We start from the raw sequence: 26907 nt of genomic DNA, 5'->3' as shown, positions 1-26907 counted from the left end.
ATTTGATCTTTGAATCCCCAATTGAGATTTTGAATCCTCTTTTCAGAGTTTATTACAGATTACATATATGAGTTTGGTTTCATTATAAACCATGAGATTTTTATTTTTAAAAGTGGATTTCTAGTTAGAGGAGCTAGTTAATAAGAAGGGCATAGTGTTTAGCACCGAGTTAGTATGATTCTGAGGTCTCATATCCCAGAACTACGTGCCATCATAGGATTGAGATTAATGGGCCTGACATTGAGATTGTGATCACTAAGTTGAGGTTATACTCCCTGGCAAGAGTATAATGCTCCTCCCCAATGTAGGGCTTCTTTCTTAGGAGGACAAAACATTGGACTCCATGTAGCTCGCATGGCTTATGTCAGTTAAGAGAACCTCTCTTGAGATAAGATATTTTCCTTAAGAGAAATTATTTTCCTAATAGAAAATTTTGCAGATTAGCTTCCTAAAGTATTTTCCCTAAAGCTTTGAGATAAGTAATTTTTTTATTAGTAAAGAAAGGTTTTTTTTTGTAAAGTATCTCCTTAAGATTGAGTAATCTTCCTTAAATTTTTAAAGCTTATAGACTACAAATTTTTTAACAGAAAGAATTTTAGAAACTAAGTGTAAAGGCTCATAACTATATTTCAGATGTTGTTTTACCAAAAGATTTTAGTTACAGAGTTCAGCTTCAGAATTTATATTTAAAGAGTGAGCCCTTTTTTTACACTTAGACAGTCCAATTTAAAGAGAGAATACAAGTAAAGTTTTTAGAACTAAGTGTAATGACTCATGAGATTTATACTATGTGCTTTCCTATTCTCAATTTATGAGATTTAGTTTTCAGATTACTCAAGCTATGTGAGTCATTTACATTTAGCATGCATGATTTCTGTAAAGATTGATGATATTATTTAACTATTGCATACACCCCTATATACTTAGTACATCTTCAAAGTACTGATCCACATATATGTCTATGTGCTACATTATCTCATAATGTAGGTATCAGTTCAGTTGTAGCACACATACTATATTTAGACAGTTGCAGCTTCCAGTCAGCAGGTGATAAGTCCTTTTGATTTAAGGGCTCAAGTCAGTTTTACAGTTTGATATTTTCTTTATGCAGTCGTATTGATTTAGGATAGTTAGGGTCATGTCCCAGCAATCTAAAGTTAATGCTAATAGGTTCTTCATAGATAGTCAGTAGAAGTTGATGTATTCAGTTTTAGTTTTGTTTCCGAAAGTAGAGTTGTAATCTTGTAAATTCAGTTTTGTATAATATGGTTTCAGAAAGAGTTATTTTCTGCTGATTTTGTATAGTTTTATGTATTTTATTTAGTTGCGTATGAGTTATGCCAGTAGAAGGGTTATCTTGGGGAGACTTGTGACCCTAAGCACTATGTGATGTCTCGGGATTCATTTTTGGGGTGTTACAAACTTGGTATCAGAGCACAGAGTTCAAAAGTCCTAGGGTGTCTATGAAGTTGAGTCTAGTAGAGTCTTATGGAATGGCACGGAGATGTTTGTACTTTTCTTCGAAAGGCTACGGGGCTTTAAGAAATTTTCCACTTCTTTCAAGTCTCAGGTCGTGCCATAAAAAGGTCCTCTAAGAATCTTATTTAGATTCTCATCTTACTTTATTCTGTCCATATCTTCCTTATTTTCAAGGTATCAGAAACAGTCATGCTTAAATCTTCATAGATAGTTATGGGATTATAAGAGGGCTAGAAAGTATCCCATCAGTGTTTTTGAGTTCCAAAAATTAAAGTGCTTTATCATATTTATAGAAATCATACAGCAAGCCCAAGTCAGATGTGTTTTTAGATTCCTCCTTAAAATCCGTATTAATAACCTATATTTCCCTATCTATGTATTATTCTTGAGATAACATGATTAACAACTCTCAGTTTCTCCCCAGATAATGCTCTTATATTTGCTAGCTACAGTTTTAAAAGTTACACAAAGGGCTTGAGAGGAGCTCTCTAGTGTGTTATAAGTCCCTCAAGTTTAAAGTTATGTCCTCATTCTTATGAGCCTTTCAATTAAGACAAATAAAGATATGTATTCTTCGAACGTTAAATATTGTGTTTTAAGTTTCTATCTCTTGTAACCTTATTATTATTGCGTTATTGAAAAATCAAAGTCTAGTAAAGCCATGTGGGGCTCTTTCAATTCACTAGCATAGTTCCTTTGTCATTCATCTCATTTTCTTGTTCAAAACTAAAAAAATCAAAGTCTAGTGAAGCCGTGTGAGGACTATTTTGATTTAATAGCAACTTGTTGTTCATCTTGTTGTTCTTGTGTTGGTTGAAACTAGGGGTTTAAAGGTGTAGTGACAAGAAGGGTGGTAAGTGCGATTTATTGAATATATGTATAGCCAAATCTTTTTTCATATGATTGAGTTATTAATGAAGTGATATGTCCTTGTGTGTTAGTTTAGTAGAAGGTAGAGAAGGAGTTATTAGTTAAGGTGAATTGTTGTTTGCTTGAAGAATGAAAAGTCATTGATGATATTTGTGGCGTTAGAAAAGTATAGGTTATTGATGAAAGTACTTGGTGGTTGAGTGTAGTTTCCTTGAGGTTACAGAAAAGAGTCTAGCTGAAATTTATAGAGCTATGATAGTAATTTGGATATATAAAAAGGGTAAATAGTAATGATGCGTAGAAGGAGGATGTGTTAACAGATTGTGAATAAGATAGGCCTTATGGTTATGATTGATTATTGTTTTTATGAAGTTCTAGTGTACTAGTGTTTCTTGATGTTTTGTTTTATAGCTTCCAAGTGAGAATGGTATGTGAAGTTGGGTTATTAATTATGTCTAGCACTAGAAACCAAGTTGGAATAGTGAATGACTATCAATATGGACGTAATGATTACTTGGTTGATGATGCTAGTTATATGGAGGTGAACCAATAGGATTGAAATGGTGCATGCAAGAATTTAAGTTTATTGACTTGAGATTAAGTTTGATGTTGTATGTATGATATGGAAGTATGCCCAAGGTGCTATAGGGCTGCATTATTTTTTAGAATCATTGCATGTTGTGGGGTTAGTAGTAGCATTGAGTTGCTAGGTGGAGAAAGACTAGTTAGATAATATATGATGTTCTTGATAGCTAAGTTAAGGAGTTATGATTGAAGATGTTGAACCTATTAAGTATGATTTTGATTTTCATGGTTTAGAAATATAAGTTTATAGGCGTGATATTGGTAGGTTATGACAGAAGTTGTGTGGTCCATCAAAGGTTTGGAGATACCCATATTAAGCGTTAGAATCTAATTTTTAAAGTTAGGAGATTGAGATAATAGAGATAAGAGTTGAAGTAATAAATGGTGCGTACTCCGATTATGGGTATGCTTATGTGGATTCGAAGTTAGTAAGTGTTCCAGTATTATATGATGACTTTTAGGGCTTTAGAAAGAGGGTATAGCTCAGAAGGTAGTATTAGAAGTTGGTCTTACGCTTCCAGGTGTAGGTCATTTGGGTTAAGTTCTTTTGTTCATGTGCATTGTTATATCCCAGACTCTAGAGTAAAGTTATTGCAGTTAGAATAGAGTTTACATAGTGGTTCACAACCTTAGAGTGATGGCTTAAGTTTAAGGGGAGATGATAGCACAAGTAACCAAGTCAAGCTTTCATATTCTAGTAGATGTACCAGTAAGTTGTAGAATAGTTGTAAGGAATCATGATGCCTGACCTAACCTCATTTTAGTATTTCAGTTGTCCCAATACCTGCTTATGCCTTACGTTCATTTACATGATCTTAATTTATATTCATGCATATGATAGAGAATTTTGTACTCCTTTAATTCCCAAGAATAAGGAGTTCCAATTCTTTCAGCAGTTCGAATCACGTTCCATAAGTTATGAACTCCAAATTTAAGTCATGCAGCTCATGACTCATGTACTAAAGCTTTATGGTATGCTCAGTTCAAGTATTCAAGCAATACTTTTAATGATTAGTGAAATTCAGGTTTATATTATGCATGTCCTCGGGTTAGACCTCTTTGATAAGTTCATGATGCTAAATATTCTATTTCTCAAGCCTCAGTTGAGTGCCAACTTATACACAGTATTTCTTCATCCTTCAGGTCCTCGCGTTCTAATCTTTAGTTACATTTCTTTAGTCATGATAGCGGTGATGAACAGTTGGTTAGATGGGGGAGAGTAAACATTACTTATTGATGAAAAATCATTGTATGCTTATTTAGCAAAGACACTAAAGTGGGAGGTAAGATGGAATCCAAGTCTTTGATTCATGTCATGGTTGGTTGAAGCTTTATGAGTTATATTTTGGAAAAGTTTTGCGTTCTTGTTTTATATAAGTCTATAAGTTTGAAAGAATTTTGAGGGGAAGTTTTGTGTATGGCTTGGTTAGTTGAGAATATTTTATGAGTGTTTGTTTAGAAGTGCATATGTAGTTATAAAAGTAGGCTTGAACATCATGTTTGTTTGTCTGGATGAAGGCACTGCACGTTAGTAAAATGTCTAGTACGAGGTTGAATGTGGTTGTTGAAGGGTTAATGAGAAGTTTACATAATATGAGAAGTTGTGAAGTACAAGGTGTGTTGAATCTATGGTTCAGATTAGTATTACGGTGTTATGTGATATATCCTATGTTTTTGGGTTAGGCTTGAAGATGGTGAGGAAATTTAGTACAGTTTAGACATGAGTAGATGGCATGTGACAAATTGAAGATGAATCAATTAGTATGTTTTTTAAGGGAAAGGAATAATTGGTAGAATATTTTAGAAGTGGGTCTAAGTTTTTAAGTAAGGTAGTACGTTGCCTAAGGACCCAGAAATTCTATCCCAGTTTATGATTCCAAGCTATGGAATTGTAGCAATATTGTAATTTCTTATTCAGATGTCTTGCTCAGATTATGCCTAAAGTTCTTTGATCCTTCACATCATTAAAACTCCCCAGAAGGTTGTTGAAGAAGTCCACTTGAGTATGAGTATCTGGTATGATTTAGTTTGACTAGAGACCAGTCCGGTTTAACAATCAGGCGTATAGATTTCTATAGTTTTCTATTTTTCCAAACTAGTCTGGTCTTACTACTTGAAGTTTCATAAGTACGGTCATTCAAAAAAATGGTGGCTCACACCAATATGATTATTCAGCTCAGTATATGAATCAGGCATCAGTTTCAGAATTCAGATATCTAGGCACGATTCAGTTCATAAGTCTTCAGTAAACGATCTTGGTTTTCCAAGTGTTCCATCCTAGACAATGTAATACCATTGTGTAATATTAGCCTTGTATTCTCATGATTTGTGCCTGCATAAACTATCACTTCGCAGTCTATAAGTATGATCACACCATGAGCACATCAATGGAATTTTAAACGCTCAGCATGAGTCATCTCCTTATATTAAGTAAAGGCAAGTTAGCTCAAATTCATACGCAGATAACAGCCTTCCTTAATTCAGCCCTTTCGAGTCCACATTTCATCTGTGTAGCTATTCTTATCATGAGTTCATGCATTCTATGAAGTACACGAAAGTCGAAGATGAAGTAGAGTGATTTTAGCAAGTTATTTCAACTATGAATCCTTAGTTTTCTCTGTACTCTTAGCCTTATGAGCGACACTCGAGGACAAATACTCCTAAGGGGGAGATATTGTAAGAACCCGTAAAGTTCCCTCATCATTAAGGATTTAGAAACGAATCAAAAGAATTCTTACACTTAGAAATTTTGCTAAGTGCTCTACACTTAGTTTATTTTTCAACCTTCAAACTTCGGGGAATTATTTATCGACCTTCTCGACCTCCGTTTATAAATTTTTTTGTTGCATTGTGATGGAGAAAGGTAAGAGTAAACCTTGGGTGAGTTTTGGAATTTTTATACAAGCCAAGGCGTGTTTAGATTTCAGAAACAGTAGCTAAAGGCTATAGGGAGGCGTCGCCCAGCTTAGCAAAGGCTCTAGGCAAGGCGCCACCCATCTTAGCCAAGGCGCCGCCCTGGCCATAGCCTTTTTTCCTACTTTTCAGCTTTTTTCCTCCATCTTATTAAGAGTAAAAATGTTATTTTCTACCCCTTTATTATCCTTAACACGGGATTAAATCCCAAAGACACCAAAATAAATTTATTTTCTCTCAAAATCACCAAGGACATTCATTAGGGTTTCAACCTATAAATCCAAATATCTCTAGATTCAACCGTAGGTTTTAGATAATTTTTCAATATTTGGATTCCCCATTACGAGGGATACAAGAAGCACCTATCAATTGTATGAATAGCATCCCAAAAAGAAAGAGTCCATAATTTGAGGTATGTTTGGTTTGAACAAGAACACTCTTTCATTCTTGTGCCCAAAAGTTTTAGATATTCTTACAGATTTTCATATTTTCAAGATGAATTCATGACTAGTTGTTGTATTTCGAATTTTTAAGATTTTAACTTGTTGGAGCCTTGAATTTCTTGATTACTTCGTTTAATTATGATTTTGAATTGATAATTCATGTTATGAATTGCATATTCCTACATTGAAATGATATTTCCAAGAATTTCCAAGAATGTTATCATAAATTGAACCTTTTTGTGAGTTTATGATTCTTTGAGAATGAATTATTGCTATCCTACAAAGTGTTTCAAGAAGAGTGTTTAAATTCCCATGATATTGAAGTTTTAAAGTTGATTGTCTATTTTTTAAGTTGTATAAACATTATTTGATCTTCGAATCCCCAATTGAGATTTTGAATACACTTTTCTGAGTTTATTATAGTTTACATATATGAGTTTGGTTTCATTATAAACCATGAAATTTTTATTTTTAAAAGTGGATTTCCATTTAGAGGATCTAGTAAATAATAAGGGAGTAGTATTTTGCACCAAGTTGGGTATGATTCCGAGGTCTCATACCCCAGAACCACGTGACATCATAGGATTGAGATTAATGAGCCTGACACCGAAATTGTGATCACTAAGTTAAGGTTATACTCCCTGTCAAGAGTATAATGTTCCTCCCCAACATGGGGTTTCTTCCTTAGGAGGATAAAACATTGGACTCCATGTAGCCTGCATGGTTTATGTTGGTTAAGAGAACCTCCATTGAGATAAGATATTTCCTTAAAAGAAGTTATTTTCCTAATAGTAAAGTTTGCAGATTAGATTCCTAAAGTATTTTTCCTAAAGCTTTGAGATAAGTGATTTTCCTATTAGTAAAAAAGGGGTTTTTTTTTAAAAGTATCTCCTTAAGATTAAGTAATCTTCCTTAAAGTTTTAAATCTTACAGAGTACAAATTTTTGAACAAAAAAGATTTTAGAAACTAAGTGTAAAGGCTCATAAGTATATTTCAGATGTTGTTTTACCAAAAGATTTGAGTTACAAAGTTTAGCTTTAGAATTTAGATTTAAAGAGTGAGCCCTTTTTTTTTACACTTAGACAATACGATTTAAAGAGAGAATACAAGTACAGTTTTTAGAACTAAGTGTAATGACTCACGAGATTTATACTATGTGCTTTTCTATTCTTGATTTATGAGATTTAATTTTCAGATTACTCAAGCTATATGAGTCATTTATATTTAGCATGCATGATTTTTATAAAGATTGATGATATTGTTTAACTATTGCATACACCCCCATATACTCAGTACATCCTCAAAGTACTAATCCACATATATGTCTATGTGCTACTTTATCTCAAAATGTAGGTATCAATTCAGTTATAGCACGCATACTATATTCAAGCAGTTGCAGCTTCCAGTCAGCAGGTGATGAGTCCTTTTGATTCAAGGGCTCAAGTCAGTTCTACAGTTTAATATTTTCTTTATTCTGTCGTATTGATTTGAGATAGTTGGGGGTCATGTCCCGGCTATCTAAAAGTCTATGCTAGTAGAGGCTTCATAAACAGTTAGTAGAATTTGATGTATTCAGTTTTAGTTTTGTTTCTAAGAGTAGAGTTGTAATCTTGTAAATTCAGTTTTGTATAGTAAGGTTTTAGAAAGAGTTATTTTCCTTTGATTTTGTACAATTTTATGTATTTTATTCAGTTACATATGAGTTATGCCAATAGAAGGGTTAGCTTGGGATCACTTGTGACCCTAAGTACCGTGTGACATCTCGAAACTCATTTTTGGGGTGTTACACTTTACTATACGCAATATTTACTTTACTTGCAATTTATAAACTCCAAACACTCATTTGGTCACTTTTGCACTAGTTAAATCTAAATTGTGAACTGAAATCAAAATGTTGTTCAACCAAGTCCCTGTGGGATCTATACTTGGCATTTATTAAGACACTTTACTACTTGATAAGACCAAGTACACTTGCATGTGCGCCTAGGTACTGTCAATAAAGGAGAGAGGAACTCCTTCTCCCCCAAATTCCTCAAATCATAGAAGACCAAGAGAATTATAATTCCTCGAATCTGGTACCCAAAATGCAACACGGTGCTCATGACCCCGAAGGACCACAAGCTAACTCATGACTAATATTTGTACCTGAATAATGTATCACATCATGTAAAATGTGGAAATAATAGAAATGAAATGTTCCATAAGGTTCAAAATGGATAAAACATAATATCTAAGAGTACGGTATATGAATACCAAAAAATAAACTGAAATAAACTGTCTGAACATACTGTAGTCTGAAAAGCCTCTAACTGACTGAACTGTCTGAATAAGGAATTGAAAGGACATATCCCCAACAAACTCCCTATACTGAAAGCTAAACTGAAATAATTAAATAAATAATAATATCATCGTCGAATAATGAGGACTCACTGCTAAATCTGACTACTAAAATTTTGAGTGCTACCGATGCTCTGGAACTCGTGCTTCTAGACCTATGGTATAAAACACCATAGTGAAAATGCGTCAGTATGATTGAATGTACTAGTATGCATGTGAGGTATGCTAAATACAGAGGTTTAAAATGCATGAACAATGCTAACTGACTATATATCATAAACATGAGAATACATGTATGAATAAATGACTGTAACTAAATTTGTTATGATATTGACTACTGAGTTTGAATACTGATAACATGAGTTACTGATAACTGATACTGAGTGACTGTATCTGACAGTTTAGGTTCTGATGGAACTAGCTGAGTTTCGTACTTTTTTGAGTTGATTGTATCTGACATTCTTGAATTCTGTAGAACTATCTGAGTTTTATTACTAAGACTAAGACTGAAATTGTTACTATAGGAAGTAGTCATCTAACCGACATATCCTGAATAATGCAATATAGTTGAGGTCTGGTCCAATCTGTAACCCCAATTGGAAGGGTGTCATTACCGCACCACCGGTAAGGATAAGCTGTGAGTGACCCTCAACTGGCAGGTACTCAAATGAGAACGGTGGGAACCCTCAACTAGCAGATAAGCCACCACATTAAAACCTCAACTAGTAGGTTAGATGTCTCAACCTACGTTGGCTATGTAGTTCTAGAATGCAAGGATTATTTCTAAGAATCACACCCTCTACTGGTAGATAAGTTCGCATCCTTGAGTTCACATGGTGCTAAATCCTACTCCCATCTAAATAGACACTAAACATGATTAACTAAGCTGAACTGGACTGAGTTAACTAATTTTCATTGACTGACGGAATACTACTGAGATTACTAAATTGCTAAGCTTTCCTGAGTCACAAGACTGACTGAGTTCTATTGATCATGGCTTGACTAAGAGTATCGTGAAAACATGACACTGGCTCTAGGTACACAGCTAAGTTGTCGAGTACAAGTACCCCCAGGCCTCGATAGAAGGAAACTGATAAGGCATAACATTCTTCAATACATGACCAACATCAACAATCCACAATATAATAAGTTGGGGATTTCATGAAGCACACGGTTATCATAAATTTGTACATAGTAGGAATGCATATAATAAGTATCATAATTTCATACTCTAACATCATGAACATTCCAACAAACATCTACACTGCATATCAATAGCATGGGAGTCATTTGAACATAAGGGTACGACATACATTTATCATATGGGTTACAATTGAGCTATAATACACAATTTCTATCCTCTTAGGCATTTTAACAAACACCTTAGATGCACAACTTAGGGCATAGGTGTAATCATCAAATTACACATTATGAACAACTTCATTCATGGATTTCAACTTGCATGCTAACGTAGTTTCATGAAAAACACGTAAAGATTCCAACTTGGGAATCATACAACAAGATAAACATGGTTACAAAATAACCCACAATATAAACATCATGATTTATAATTTGAAATAGGGTTCTTGAGCTTTATGGATGAAAGGAATCCATAAATCAACACTATGCATACCTTGAATGGAAGATTCTTGTAAATAAATGGTGAAATTCTTGAAATTAGATACTCAATTGAAAACCCTAAGCTTGTTCTTAATGGATTTGAGAGAGAAACCACTATAATTTGGGTAAAATAGGGTTGAATTACGGGTTTGTTACTTAAATAGGGGTGGAAAATTAACCTTTTTACCCCTGAGGATGTGGTCATTTAATGACTAAAAACTGAGTATCGATGCTACAAGCGATGCGGTGCATTGATGGCTGCGATGTGAAACTCGATGCATCGTGCCATGATCGCATCAAGACTTAGACGTTTTGGCTCTGGAAGCCTGCACAAATATTGACCAACACAATTGGCAATGCGGCGCACCAAAATTGCGTTGGTCACTATTTTAGGACTCCGAACATGATCTAAATATTTTTCAAAAATCTGAAACTTATCCGAGAATACCTATTGACCTTCCTGAACGTGAATTAATGAAAATATGGTCCATTAAAGGACATTAAGATGGTGAGATGAGATTGCCCAACTTTTGAAAGCCAAAATAGGGTAAGTCTAGGAACTTGGTTAGAATTTTCTAAGTCTGGGACCCCTTGACAAACTTAAAGGACTGAATTAAGTTTAGAAGTTTTGCGAGGTCTTACAATATCTCCCCCTTGAGAACATTCATCATCAAATAATACTGACTGGGAGGGGAGAAGAGATAAACTAATGTACATACTGAACATGAGCAACTGAAATATGATTCCATGATTGACATGACTGATAACTGAATACACCATACTGAGCATACATATTTGATGCATGTGTAACTGATTTATGAATGCATGACTGAGTGTTCTGATGAACTGAGTTTCTCATAATAAGAATGCATATCTGATGCACGATTATATGACTGAAATAATACATGAATGCATGACAGAATATGAAATGGTGTTTAATACCAAGTTTATGATGGAGTTCTGAGCAGGAACCGGATACCAAATTGTAACTGAAATCTGAACATGAAACTTAAAAGCTTAAGAAGAACTGTTACCTTGATTAAGATTTGAGTTAGCGGAAAAGAGGTGAGGATACTTGGTTCGTATGTCTGCTTCTGCTTCCCAAGTAGCTCCCAATTGACTGATTTTGCTAAAGAACTTTAATGAGAGGGACTTCTTTGATCCTAGTCTACGAGTCTTATAGTCAAGAATTTCGATTGTAATCTCTTCATAAGTGAGGCTATTTTGAACATCTATGCTCTAAATAAGAACTACAACTACTGGGTCACCTATGCACTTCTTGAGCAAAGATACATGGAAGACTGGATGAACTGAGGCTAGATCTAAAGGTAATTCAAGATCATAAGCTACCTTGCCGAAGAGACTGAGAATTTTGAAGGGACTGACATATCGGGGACAGAGTCTTCCCTTCTTGCCAATCCGCTTCACTCCCTTCATAGAAGAGATCTTTAGATAAACATAATCACCAATCTCAAACTTAAGATCCTTTCTACGCATATCTGCATAAGACTTCTGTCGGATCTGGGAACCTATCTGAGAAAAATCTCTGACTCTGTGGCCTGGCTTACCACATCCGAAACAATAATCGCTACCAGCTCTGCAAATACCCTGATTGTGTTTTCCATAAGTCTGACAAAGAGGATTAGTTTAGGTATTGCTAACGCTGCCCTAAGACTTAGAGCTTGGTGCCCTATCTCTATTACCATCCCTAAACTTGGGAACTGTAGCATTTGCTAAAGAAGAAGCTGGAACTGATGACTTAGGATGAAACTGAGAACGGTTTCCTCCCTCTGACTTAGGCTGAGCAAAGTTGAAACTACCTTTTCGTGCTCTCTTATTCTGCTTCTCCCTCATATTAATCCTTTACTCTTCTATCTGCTGAGCATGAGTCATAAGCCTGGCAATGTTCATGTCACTATTCAACATCACGGACCTACACTCATTGACCACACTATCATTCACCCTAGAAATAAGCTATCTGCAACCACATGAGAAGAATATCTAGCTAATTGAGTAACCTTAAGAGAATACTCTTTCACCGTCATATTTCCCTGCTTGAGGTTAATAAATTCTAATACCTTAGCTTCTCTCATCTCTAGGGGAAAGAATTTATCTAAGAATACGGTGGCAAACTCCTCCCATTCTATGGATATTGCATCAACTGACCTCTCTGACTTCTACTGCTTGAACCAAGTATGAGTAACATCCTGTAACTGATATGCAGCTAGCTCAGCACTCTTAATAGCTGATACCCCCATGATGTCTATAACTTTCTGAACCTGGTCAAGGAATTCCTGAGGATCTTTTTTTGACTTAGACCTGAAAAAGAATGGAGGATTCATTCGGGTAAAGTCCTGAATCCTGGCTATAGCTGAATTGGCCACTGAGTTGGCCGAAATGACAGCTGGTCGTTCATTCTAAGCAGCAACTGACTGAGCAAGAGTAGTGAATGCCGCTCTAAACTCTGCATGAGAGACATGCTCGACTAAAGGATCTTCGGGCTGAGAAGCAAATTGATTCCCAATTCTCTTCTTGGAAGGCATGTTCTATAAACGGGAGAGAAAGGGATTAAACTAAGAGATTAACTTAAGATTATGCTCACTAGCATGACATAAATACTAAAAAATGGGAAACTATTCGTAAACATCTTATAGCCTCCTGCATATAAGTGTGGCGTGGAACACACCCATGTACAAGACTCTACTAGAAGCGACTTTCAAACTTCCTAGGACACTATTGAACCTTAGTCTCTGATACCGAGTTTGTAACGCCCCAAATCTTGTACCCGGAATGCTACATGGTGCTATGACCCTGAAGGATCACAAGCTAACCCATGAGTGATATTTGTACCTGAATACTATATAACATCATGTAAAATGCAGAAATAATAAAATTACACATTCCATAAGGTTCAAACTAGATAAAACATAATATCTGAGAGTACGGTATATCATACCAAAACATGAACTAAAATAAATTATCCGAACATACTGTAGTCTGAAAAGTCTCTAACTAACTAAATTTTCTAAATAAGGATTTAATAGGACATATCCCCAACTAAATTCTTCTACTGAAAGATAAACTAAAATAATGAAATAACTAATAATACCGTCCTCAAATTATGAGGACTCACTGCTAAATCTGACCTCTAAAATTTGAAGTGCTACTAATGCTCTGGAACTCGTGCTTCTGGACCTATGGTATAAAACATCATAGCATAAATGCATCAGTACGATTGAATGTACTAGTATGCATGTGAGGTAGGTTGAATGTAGAGGGTTCAAATGCATGAACAATGCTAACTGACTATATAACATGAATGTCAGAATTCATGCATGAATAAATGACTGTAACTAAATTTGTTATGATAATGACTACTGAGTCTGAATACTAATAACATGAGTTACTGATAACTAATATTGACCGACTGTATCTGGCAGTCTAGGTTCTGATGGAACTAGCTGAGTTTTGTACTATTCTGAGTTGACTATATCTAATAGTCCTGAATTCTATAGAACTATTTGAGTTTTATTACTGTGACTGAGACTAAAAATGTAACTGTGGGGAGTAGTTATCTAACTAACATGCCCCAAATAAAGTAATATAGCTGAGTTAGGGTCCAATCTGTAACCCTAATTGGAAGGGTGTCAAAATCGCGCCACTGGTAAGGACAAGCTATGAGTGACCCTCAACTGGAAGGTAATCAAATGAAAATGGTGTAAACCCTCAACTGGCAGGTTAGATGTCTCAACATACGCTGGCTACGTAATTTTGGAACATAAGGATTGATTCTAAGAATCACACCCTCTACTAGCAGGTGAGTTACCATCCTTGGGTTCACTCGATGCTAAACCCTACTTCTATCTGAATAGACACTAAACATGATTAATTGAGCTGAACTGGACTGAGTTAACTGAGTTCCATTAACTAGTGGAATACTACTAAGATGACTAAATTACTGAGCTTTCCTGAGTCACATGACTGACTGAGTTCTATTGACCATGGCTTGACTAAGAGTATCGTGAAAACATGACACTGGCTCTAGGCACACAGCTAAGTTATTAGGGTATAAGTACCCCCAGCACTCGATAGAAGGAAACTAATAAGGTATGACATTCTTGAATACATGACCAACATCAACAATCCACAATATAATAAGTAAGGGATTTCATGAAGCACATGGTTATCATAAACTTTTACATGGTAGGAATGCATGTAATAAGTATCATAATTTTATACTCTAACATTATGAGCATTCCAACAAACATCTACATTGCATATCAATAGAATAAGAGTCATTTGAACATAAGGGTAAGACATGCATTTATCATATGGGTTACAATTGAGCTATAATACACAATTTCTATCATCTTAGGCATTTTATCAAACACCTTACATGCACAACTTAGGGCATAGGTGTAATCATCAAATTACATATTATGAACAACTCCATTCATGAATTTCAATTTGCATGCTAACTTAGTTTCATGAAAAACACGTACAAATTCCAACTTAGAAATCATACAACAAGATAAATATGGTATAAAACAACCCACAGCATAAACATCATGATTTATAATTTGAAATAGGGTTCTTGAACTTTATGGATGAAAGGAATACAAAAATCAACACTATGCATAACTTGGATGGAAGATTCTTGAAAACAAATGGTGAAATTCTTGAAATTAGATCCTCAATTGGAAACCCTTAGCTTGTTCTTGATGGATTTGTGAGAGAAACCACTATAATTTGGGTAAAATAGGGCTGAATTATGTGTTTGTGACTAATATAGGGATGGGAAATTGACCCTTTTACCCTTTAGGATGTGGTCATTTAATGACTAAAAATTGGGTACCGACGCTACAAGCTACGCGGCGTGTTGATGGCTGCAACACAATACTCGATGCATCGCACCATGATCGCATCGAGCCTTAGAAGTTTTTTCTCTGGTAGCCTACACAAATGTTGACCAACGCGATTGGAGACGCGGCGCACCATGATCCCGTTGGTCCGCTATTTGGGGACTCTAAACATGATCTAAACGTGTTCTGAAAAATCCCAAACTTGTTTGGGAACACCTATTGACTTTTATGATCATGAATTAATGAAAATACAAGCCATTATAGGACATTAAGATGGCAAGATAAGATTGCCAACTTTTGAAGGCCAAAATAGGCTAAGTCATGGAACTTGGTTAGAATTTTCTAAGTTTGAGACCCCTTGACAAGCTTAAACGACTGAATTAAGCTCAGAAGTTTTACGAGGTCTTACAAGAATCCTTATATAATTACGGCATAACATAAAGCACGCAGGACAGTTAGGGAAGTGGCAGTCCCACTTCGGAAGAACTTGACTTCCCCAATTCATAGATTGGTTGCTGGATGGAATTTCAAGTTAAAGCACAATATGCCACAACTTCTTATCAATAGTGAATAGTTTTTAGGGCTTTCAAATGAGGATCCACAAGTCCACTTGCAGACTTCATCGAGCTTACTGATACATTCATTCGACTAGGGTGAGTACAGATTATGTAAGGCTAACAATTTTTCCCTATTCACAATTGGGGAAGCTAAAAGGTGGTTGACTGCAAAGCCAGTCAATTCAATCACATCATGGGATGACTTAGCCAGAAAGATCCTCATCAGATTCTTTCCATAAGACAAAACTGTGAAACTTCGCAGTGAGATAGTGAGCTTCAAACAAAAGTTGAATAAAAACCTTTATCATGCTTGGGAATACTTTAAAGCCCTTCTTCAAGATTTTCTATATCACCAACAATCCAATAAGGTACTTTCTCATACTTTTGTAGAAGCACTTGATCACAATACGAAGATTTTTCTAGATTCAGCCACAGGTGGTCAAGTGCTAGAATTGACTTATAATGAGCTGTACACATTGTTGAACCACATAGCATAAGGAAATCTAGAATGGCACTAAGATTCTATAAGTGCCACAAAAAGAATTACAAGTACATTGGAGGTGGATTAATTCACATCCTTATCAGCTTAGGTTACTGTTTTTTAGAATATGATAAATACTCAGTTCACTAGCCTAAAATTGGGAGCTCCAGAACCTACAGCTATAGTCAATGCCATCCTACAAGCTGTAGATTGGTATGGAGTTTGTGGTAATAGTGGTCATGCAACGGCTATATTTACGTTAGATCTAGAATCAGCGATGTATATTGGTAATGTTCAAAGGCCAAATTATGGTAATGCCTACAATATGAAGTAGCAGACTCAGCCTTGGAATTCCCAACAATAACAAATTCAGTAACCACAGGCACAAGGGAATGAGTCAACTAGCAACATGAAAGAAATATTAAAGCAGCTCCTGGCTAGTCAGACATAATTAGTTGCAGACATGAAAAATTTACAAGCTGCTCACAAAAGCTTAGAGATTCAAGTGGGGCAGATACAGCTAGCATTAAATACTAGGCCACAAGGTAGTTTTCCAGTAGATATAGAAAATCCAAAGCATGCTATGAAAATTACCTTGAGAAGTGGTAAAGAGCTTTAATAAGAACCTTTAAAGGAAACTAAGGAGGTAGATACTGATGTGGTAATTGAACAGGTAAATGAAGAAGTTGTTGAAAAATCAAAGAAGTCTGAGTACTTGAAAGAAAAAGTTGTTGAACCAGAAGTAGAGAAGACACTGCCACTACCCTCCCCTCAAAAACATATGAAACCAAAGGAGGATACAATGTTTAAAAAGTTCTTTGACACGTTCAGAGGACTTCACATTAATTTATCTTTGTTAGATATTTTACAGGGTATGTTCAAGTATGCAAAGTACTTGAGGGATATGGTTGTGCATAAAGTAAAATTGTAGGATATGGGGGCAATAATACTCACTAAAGAGTGTAGCGTGGTAATGATATAGAATATCCCTAAGAAAATTAGAGATTCGAGGAATTTTACTCTCCCTATTCAAATTGGCAGTAAAGTGGTCCATGCATTGAGTGACTTATAGGCTAGTATAAATCTGATGCCTCTATCTCTATTTAAAAAATTAAGCTTTGGAAATCCTAAAGCGACCACCTTGGTTCTACAGCTAGAAGACGGGCCATTTGCATATCCGAAAGGAATAATTGAGGATTCCCTCATAAAGGTTGGTAAATTCATTATTCCTACTGACTTTATTGTCCTTGATTTGAGGCAAACAAATAGGTACCAATCATCTTAGGTTGTCTATTCTTAGCAACTAAGGGAGCATTAATTGATGTTAAAGAAATCACGCTCAAAATGAGGGTAGAAGATGAAGAGGTGGTATTTGGTGTATATAAAGCACCCATACTAACATCCTAATATAAAGATTAGTATATGGTCAATGTGATTAAAGTTGATAGGTATGGGGTGGCTAGTCCACAAAAGACCTCTTTGGACTACTTGATTGAGCAACTTAAGCCTCTACTGCCTAAGCCTGATTTGATACTAACTGATGAGCTCGAAAAGACTAGAGTTGAAAAATCTACCACACTAAAGAATTCACACACAAGAGGGGTAAAGAGAATAAGAAGAAGGAGGTCAATCGTGAGAAGGAGAAGGAAAGAGAACGGCTAAGTTATAGTTGGGTCGTACCGCGACACTAAATCAGGCATTGCTTGGGAGGCAACCCAAGCTAAGTAGGTATGTTTTTTTTTAATTTTAAATTTTTATTTCACATAGTTTTTGGTTTTGGTTGAGTCGCAGGTTAATGGGAAGTCTGAGTACCATAAACTTGAGGTTGAAGCATGGCAAAAACTAAGTGTGGGGTCCCATGGATCTCATGTATGGGTAAAGATACTACTAGCTAGGCCTAGAGGCCTCAGAGAGTGTTTCTCTCTCTTACTAATAAGTTCACTTTGGAAACAAAGTAAATTTTTAAGTGTGGGGTAGGGAAATTCCTAAATTTTGGCTCAATTTAAAAATTTTGGGTGTAAGATATTCTTGTTGGCACTTTTTTTTATTACATGGTGCAAGTGTATTATTTGATAAAAGCATGTTGAATGAGTGAATTACTATTTTTGATACTCTTAGGCTCATGTTTATGACTCTTGTATTTGGTGGTAAAATTTGAATTCATGTTATTAGTTGGTTAGGAGTCTATGTGATCCTATTGAGTTGAGCATGTGCCATATGCGTGTAAGGTTTTGTATGTTATTTATTGCATGTGATGTCTAAAACTTGCTCGGTGTGTGTTCAAATCAAAGTAAAGAGTGTGGATTTAGGAGATGATTTAGGCATTTCTTTGATAGCCTTGTTTTATACCTTCTTTTTGACCTACACCTGTGTATTATCCTAGTTAAACCCCATTGAGCCTTTAGCTTATCTTCTTTAGTAGCCTCATCTGTAGCCTAATCCCTTCTTTGATAGACCTTAATTTGATCCAAAATCTCCCCAGTGCTGTAATGAAAATTAAATAAGGAGTTTTGAGAAATTGAAGAAGAAAAAGGTAAAATTGATGCCCCAAGGTAATAGTTATTGGTGTTTATATTTGATGTGTGGTTGTTGGGAGTGATATCAATGGTGTTAAAAATATTCGCATGATTATAGAAAGAGAGAAAAATTGAATCTTAAAGAAATAAACAATACACCCATCATGTGTTTTTGAAAATGCTTAAAAGAGATGGGGCAAAACAAAAGATATGGGTAGATGAAAAAGTGTAATTTGGTTGTTGGAGATTGGTTTTAAATGTATTATGTAGTGTATTAAAGCTCTTAGAATAGTTATTCACTATTCCCAAATAGTTCCTACCCGTCCCTTAGCCTACATTACAGCCCAAAAAAGACCTAATTGATCCTAAGTTCATCATTCTAATATTAGTAGAGCATTACACTAAGGGCAAGCCTATGGTTCATTATGTGTAACTTGTGAATTCATTGTGAAAGTGAGCATAATCTGATTCTTGTACCCATCATTGTTATAAATTACATTATTGTGCGTGTTGATGGGTAACTCTCTTGTTGTGAGGGCACAGTTTGATGAATGTGGGTGATTTGTATAATGTCCTTGATTGAATAATAAGCATGATTTTTCCAATTATGTGAGTTAATTCTTGAGGCTAGGATATTTTTTAGTTGTGTTCATAAGCTTTCAATTGTGTATATAACACACTTAGTGTAGAAACTTGCAATCCATGTAGACATTGTAGTACTAGCTTGAGTGTATTTATTTTAGTAGAAGTGTAGCATCACCTTAGCTTTTGATGCTTACAGTAGAAGTGTAGCATCACCTTAGCTTTTGATGCTTACATTAAAGAGTTGTTCGAGGATGAACAAGAGTTTAAGTGCGGGGTGATGATCTGAGGTGGTTTTATACACTTCGGTATCATTATTCTAGCTTATTTTGCCTTGTTTTGAGAGTAATTCATGTGGTTAACGTGTTCATATTGATATAAATAAGAATTTAAGTTTCCAACTATGTGATTATAATGTTCAACGTGTTTTCCAGACAAGTTTGTACTTACTTAAGTCATTTAGAGTTCAACCCGGAAAACTAGTTTCACTAACTTGATCTAGGTATGTGTCTAGTTGTTTTAGTTGGATTATAATGTGTTTAATTTATTCCAAATGTTTTAAACATATAATTATATGTGGAATAACTTGTTTGTAATGTTCAAATCTCAATTTGATTAAGTCAAGAGTCGAAACATAAAGTTAAAGATCATTGCGAATTTGCCTTATCTTAGATTTTGTTTTGAATCATCATTGAGGATATTGTGTTGTTTTGATCTCTAATTTGTGGTGTGTGATTATGTAGGAGGCTTTGTGAGCTGAATATGGTTATAGATTGATGATTTAAAGGCCGAAAATTCATTGGAAATACACCACTAAGTCAAGGATGAATGGAGGAACATCCAACACTTTACCAATTTTCGAGAAGCAAATTCCAGAGAGGTGTCGTGATAGGGTCGCATCGCGAACCCTATTTGAGTCAAATAGGAATCGTGTCACGATGGGCAATCCTGCACTGCCAATTTAATTCTTTGCTGACACGGGCTTTGACCCATTTTTAATTGCACATATTTCAAGGGAATCTTTTCCTAATCCTAGATAATTAGCTATAAGACACTATCTATATATATTTATTAAAAAGATATACCTGGACAGCTTGGAGAATATACTTGAACAATTTGGTGCTTGGGTACGTTATTGGACACATGGGAATAAATCGTGAATAATTGTGAGGAGGATGCTACACGGTTATTTTGGGTTTTTTTAATTTAATTAGCTTTTAATTATTCATAACATGAATTCAATTATTTGGATCATAATTATGAATATTATTGGCTAAAAATCCTCTTTCCAGTGTTAAAGCTAGGAACATGATTACTATTGTTTTGGATTAATTTCGTTAGATTTGCTTATCATATTTGGTTGTTTGTTTATTCTTGTTTTAAATATTTTATGGATTGATCACCCGTAAAATACATGTATTGTCAACCTTTTGATCTTGGGAGAGGGAATAGGGAGATAGAACATGGAAATAAACAAAGTTTGGGTTTTTATTCTTTTATAAAATAAAGAATTGAACTTAGATTCTAGAACAGGGATGTACTTAGATGCCTTACTTCATTCATACGTAGGACGATAGCTTTAATTCACTTAATTGAATTATTACATCCCCGCTCAGTGATGTAGTTGTAATGTCCATATTAGGTAAAAGATTTAGAGTTTGGGAAACCATGATCATGTAATTAACCCTACAAATTAACCACCAAGAAAAGCAATTTAGTGAATGATGTTCACTAACATAGTATGATTGTTCAAAGTGGTTCAATCCTAGGTTTTTCTCCAATTGATTGTTCAAGATCTTTACTTTACGCACTATTTACTTTGCTTACAATTTACAAACTCCAAACTCTCTTTTGGTTACTTTTTCACCAGTTAAATCTAAACTATCAACTGAAATCAAATTGTTGTTCAACCAAGTCCCTGTGGGATCGATACTTAGCTTTCATTAGGCCATTTTACTACTTGATAAGCTCACATACACTTGTGTGTGAGCTTGGGTGCTGTCATATATGAACCACCAACCTAGACATATCCATATCTATGATCAACAATGCAGTCTTGCTTTCAAGGATCAAATCCCGAGATAGTTTGGAAGTGAACTTTCTCATCCTCGCCCTTATATCACCAATTCTAGAGCATACCATGACAGCTAATGAAATTTCAAGGCATATTCTTTGACTAACATTTTCCCTTGTCTCAAATTGACAAATTCCTCCACCTTTGCTTCCCTTAGCTCCTGAGGAGAAAAGCGATCTAGAAAAGCATTTAAGAAAGTCTCCTATAAGGAAAACTCCCAACATCACCTCTATCCCTATCTCACTCCTTGTACCACTGGTACATAATATCCTTGAGCTGATAAGCTACGAAATTCACCCCTTTTATATTTGTGGCCCGCACCACCCTGAATATTTTCTCCATTTCATCCAAGAAATCCTGCACACCAGTAAAGTAGGAGGATTTCTCTTTATAAACTAACCAACCCTTGTGGCCTCAGCAGATGAAACATCAGATGCATCCCGCTCAGCCTGGGAAGCAACCAACTGAGCAATAGAATGAATCAATTGAAGAAATTATGCATTAGTCACCTCAACCTAAAGAGGACTAGTAGCAACTGGTGGAAATCCAAAAATATCAAGGACTGAACTCCTAGACCGAGTATGGATCCCCTGTGTCCCTTCCACGTTGTCCTCAAATGGGACAGAAAAGCTTTCTTGTGTTCCAGATCATTGAGCCATGTTTGAAAAAGTGAACAAATCAGGATTATAGAGGATTCTAGGGCTTAGACTCTAAACTTGAGAATAGAATACCAAGAAAGCAAAACATTCCTAAATTCCTTGTAGCCTCTGTTTATTAGTGTGGCGCGCTGCACACCCTTAAAAGATACTCTACTAGACACGGCTTTGTGGAATCCAAATTGAACATGAACCTAATGCTCTGATACCATCTTGACATAACTCGACCAGCGGCCTTGTCGTAATGGGCATCTCTAGTCCAACTAAGACCGGAGGCCACACCTGATACCTAACCCAACCATCCAACATATACCCTGAGTTGGATGAATTTTGAGCATGTAACAAGATAGTGTGCAATAGAACTCATTCAAAATCTGGGATAGGTCTGTGACTGAATCTGATCCAAATGATCCTAACCATCCCAAATCCAACCAATGACCACAAAAACCCGATACCGTAAGCCAAAACCATAATAATAACCAAATGAAGTTCCATAACATAATATAAAAGGATGGAACAACCAATAATACAGTCAATCAGTATAAGCCCTAATACCAATGCTAATAGTAAGGCTAACATCACTATCGATCCCACCCATACCAACCCATAATAGTTCCACAAAAGCCTCTAACCAAAAGGAAACCAATATTCGATTAGGACATACCCCCAACCATAGCCAAAACCAATATCTATAAATAAACCAAAGTATATGAAAATGTCCATAATAAGAAATAGAGTCTTCCAAAAAGATAGAACCTCACCACTTCAATTCAAAAGTTGATCCCAAAATCTGATCATTATGCAAGAGGAGTAAATAGCCAGTTCCTGCATCGCGTAGGGATATAGCTTCCCAAAGATGGGTTAGCAGATGAATGCTAGGATGAACTTAAGATAAGGATTAAATATGTCATCCAGTAAAACGAAGTAAAAAAACCAGATTCATACAAACCATACATATATATAACCATACCGGGAAAGGAAATTGAGTTTAGTATGTATTTAATTCCATTAACTTGGGTATGTATAGCTTAACTGTCCTAAACCACCCATGGGATATATGGGTCCAGTGTAACCCCCTGAACGGGCCCCAATATGTGTGCCACACGAATTGGAGATACCATAAGAGTAGGGAATTCCTAATTAACCTTCTCTCTATATGATACATATGTACAGTGCACTTAGAGGATTCCCGTGTACCTCATAGTATCATATATGGTCGCCATGACCAACCCCTTATGTCAGCAAGCATGAGTTTTTCGTGCTCGTTCATTGAACTCTGACCTTCACAGTTAGCTATCACACCCCATTATTCTTGCCCAATTAAAACAATTTCCAACTAACCAATCCATTATTCCATTTATTATTAGCCAAGGCTATTAATAGTGGTATCGTCATACCGACTACAAATTACAAGTATTGTTCTTACCCAAACCTTTTTGGGTAAAGGGATTCCCGTGTGCCTATTTACCAAGTTAACGTGGGGAAATCCTGTGTACCCCTCAAGTGTTCTATTGTTAAGATTGTTTGGGGGAGTCCCATGTACCCTATAAGTATTCCATTAACATATTTACTTGGGGGATTCCATCGTACCCCTACAAGGAGTTCAATTAACCATAACCATGACCACCAAACTATTTTATTTAATCATTACAAACCATTTATACTATTTCAGGTTCCATTACAAAACCATACCATGCAATAGTACCATTAAATGTCCAACAATATAGTAAAAGCATTCTCATAGACATTTTATCAAACATATTGGGGGCATAGTGTTTCCAAAACCAAAATCAAATACCAATTAACCATCCTCATGAAACCAAGTATCCAAACCACCATTAAAATATGTAAAGACATAATTAAAACATGGAAAAACCATAGTCAAGCCATTATAACCAAAACCTCCAACATATATTTGAAAACCCTAAACCATATAACAATTATGCCATGAAAACAATTTACAAAATATGCCTTTAGTTGGAACTAACAATGAGGAAAGGAATACATGCCTTAAATTAAGTATATAATAGAGAGAAATACCAACACAAGCCCCAAATTAATTTTTAAGATGAAACCCTATCTTTCTTTTCCCAAGAACTTTAGAGAAGGATTAAAGAGTGTTTTGTAAGTGTTAATGAATAGAATAATAGAGCAAATAACCTCCCTTGTGAGTTATAAGTTGTGGGGAATTCTTAGGTTAAGTGGGTAAATAGCCAGATTGTCCTAACTTAACCTAAATAAAATTCCAGTCATGAGTGGTACCCACCACTCGTACCCTGGGGTTCCCCCTTGGACCCAACACTTTCCAAGGTATGACTTACCCAAACTAAGTCATACCTAAAATATATGACTTGTTCCTTTAACTCGTACCCTTGGCAAAAGAGAATCAAAGAGGATTGAACACCGTCCCCCATACGAGTTCATGGTATGACTCATATATTGGCTTATGGCTCATGGTGAGCCACTCGTACTCAGATCCAACTTAGGTTACCAAGTCTAAGATTAAGTGAAGGAAAAAAACAAACCCAGCAACCTAAATCCACCAATACGACTCGTACTACCTAAGTCATATCCATTCCAGAAACTAAATTCAACCCACTATCAATCATTGGTTAGTATATAACTAACCCACACCACTCGTATCCCAGTGTATGACTCATTCCCCCTACTCATAACTTGTCGAGAAACCAAAAATCAAGGAAATTTTCTAAGGGTCAAAAACTCAGGTTGTTATAAGTACAGGTTGGGTTTATGACTAATAACTCATGACTTAACCTATTTAGAAAATTTGGGATAGAAATATAATTGATGAGGGGTGAATTTACCACTCATTTGCACTAAATATCCGTGCACACTACTATGATTTGAATGTAAAAGTGAGACATATTTGGGGTTAAATATACTAATTCTCACATTTTCCAGGTGTACAAGTGCTGAGAAGAAAAGAATCAAACTTGAGCTGAAAAGGATAAAAAGGGGAATTAAAGTGCAAGAGCTGGACAAGCTGATACAAGATAAGGATCTATCCCTCTGTTATCACGATCGCAAAAATTAGCCCGCGATCACACCGAGTCACGATAGTCAGCCAACTATGATCGTGACCAATCTTCTGCGAACGCGTTAGGGTGGAAAATAGCCCAAGGGAATAAATGTCATTCTGAACAGCCGACTCCAAATCCTATTTAAGGCTCAAAACCCCTTTATTCTGAATGCATCTTTCCACAACCCTGCCTCCCATCCTTAGTCTAGGGTTTTTGTAATTTCTTGGAGCTTGGATCTCAAATTTGTACTAATTTAAGCTAAGAAGGCATTATAGTAACTTTCAAGTATAGATTTGGCTTTTTCTATTAAAGATTTATTTAAGTCTAAAGTCTAGTTTACCCTCTCTCTATTTTTCCTATAAATAACTTAAATAGATAACTTGGCTTATTTGTTTTGATTATTATTATGATTTGCTAGATCTACTTTTTGAGGTTATGTTTGAATAGAAAGAAATTATACATGCGCCATGATATATTTGTGTGGAATTTAGTTTGTTGATGATGAGTTCTATTGTTGCTTGATTAAACAGAAAGGAATTTTTGGGTGAGATCTTCAAATGCCTAAATGGGTTTGATGGATGAAAGTCCCAAGAACTTGAAAAACCTAGCCATCCTTGAAAGAGGGGATTTGGGTAAACTTTAGGAACCTACATCATTCTTGAAAAAGTGATGTGGGAACCAAAGTAATAGTAGACAATTCATGGGTGTGTCGTGCCAATTTTTCACTATCTTGGACATAAAGGTGATTAGGAGGTTGACTATCCCTTGAGTTTTATCCTAGAAATAGGGGTGCCTAATTGAGGTATTAGGTGGATTTAATTGCACACTCATTAGGTGCTCAAAAGGGTCAACGAGTGACATCTTTGTGGCTTTTTAAAAAACTAGCCTTAAGGACTTTAAATCTAGCCTACCATATCATCAACAACTAGAATTTGCATCGAATCATTACACACCCATTCATATCTTGGCCCTAAGATAGCATAGCCCCAAGATCCATTCCTAATTGATTACACTCTAATTATTCTTAGTTTCAAATTAGTCCCTTAGAGGCCCAAGAATTACTTTCATGTTTGAAAACATCATAAAAAACCCAAACCATTTTATATTATAGGTTTGAATTTAGTTAGTAACTCTTATTTTGAACCTACTCAATCGCCACTCACATTGTTTCTCATGCATTCAACCCCTACTCTTATTGGGTAAATTTATTGACAATGACTGCCTTATATTCAAATTGACGTGTAAGTTGAGCATTATCAAAAATGGCGCCGTTGCTGGGGAATAATTTGGCTTATTGAGTTAGTTAGAATTTTAGCTTACTTGTTTTGGTTTAATCTTGTAAATATTTCTTTGTTATTTCTTTTGTTTCTTGTCTTAGGTAGATTTTAATTTTTACTTACTTGTCACTATGGCATCTTGGAATGAATGTGAGATTGGTGGATGAAAATCCTATCATGACAATCCATGTCCATCAGTGTGGCATCTTGAAATGAATGTGAGATCAGTGGTTTGAAATCCTATCGTGACATCCATGTCCATATTGTAATGGACCCCATCTTTGTAAAGACTGTAGATATACTCCCAAGAGAGAGATATGTACACCATCTACATCCTATAGGGAGTATAGTTGTTCTCTACGTGGTGGTCGAAATGGACATTGGAGCAATTTCTCAAACATCCCTTGCCCTCATTATGCTAACCCAGTTTTTAGTTCTTCTTATGATTTTGATAGGTCTTACAAGAAAAAAAGGGAAAAACAAAGCACAAAAAATATTGGTGTTGAAGTAATGCTTTAACGTATCTTGGAATGGGTGACATTAACAGAGGATGACTTGCGACATTGGAGAGATTATCGAAATACCCTCTCCCCTTATTATACTAACCCAAATG

The sequence above is a fragment of the Capsicum annuum genome, chromosome 10, assembly GCF_002878395.1.
Source record: "Capsicum annuum cultivar UCD-10X-F1 chromosome 10, UCD10Xv1.1, whole genome shotgun sequence".
NCBI lineage: Eukaryota > Viridiplantae > Streptophyta > Magnoliopsida > Solanales > Solanaceae > Capsicum > Capsicum annuum.
This window is presented reverse-complemented; position numbering follows the sequence as displayed.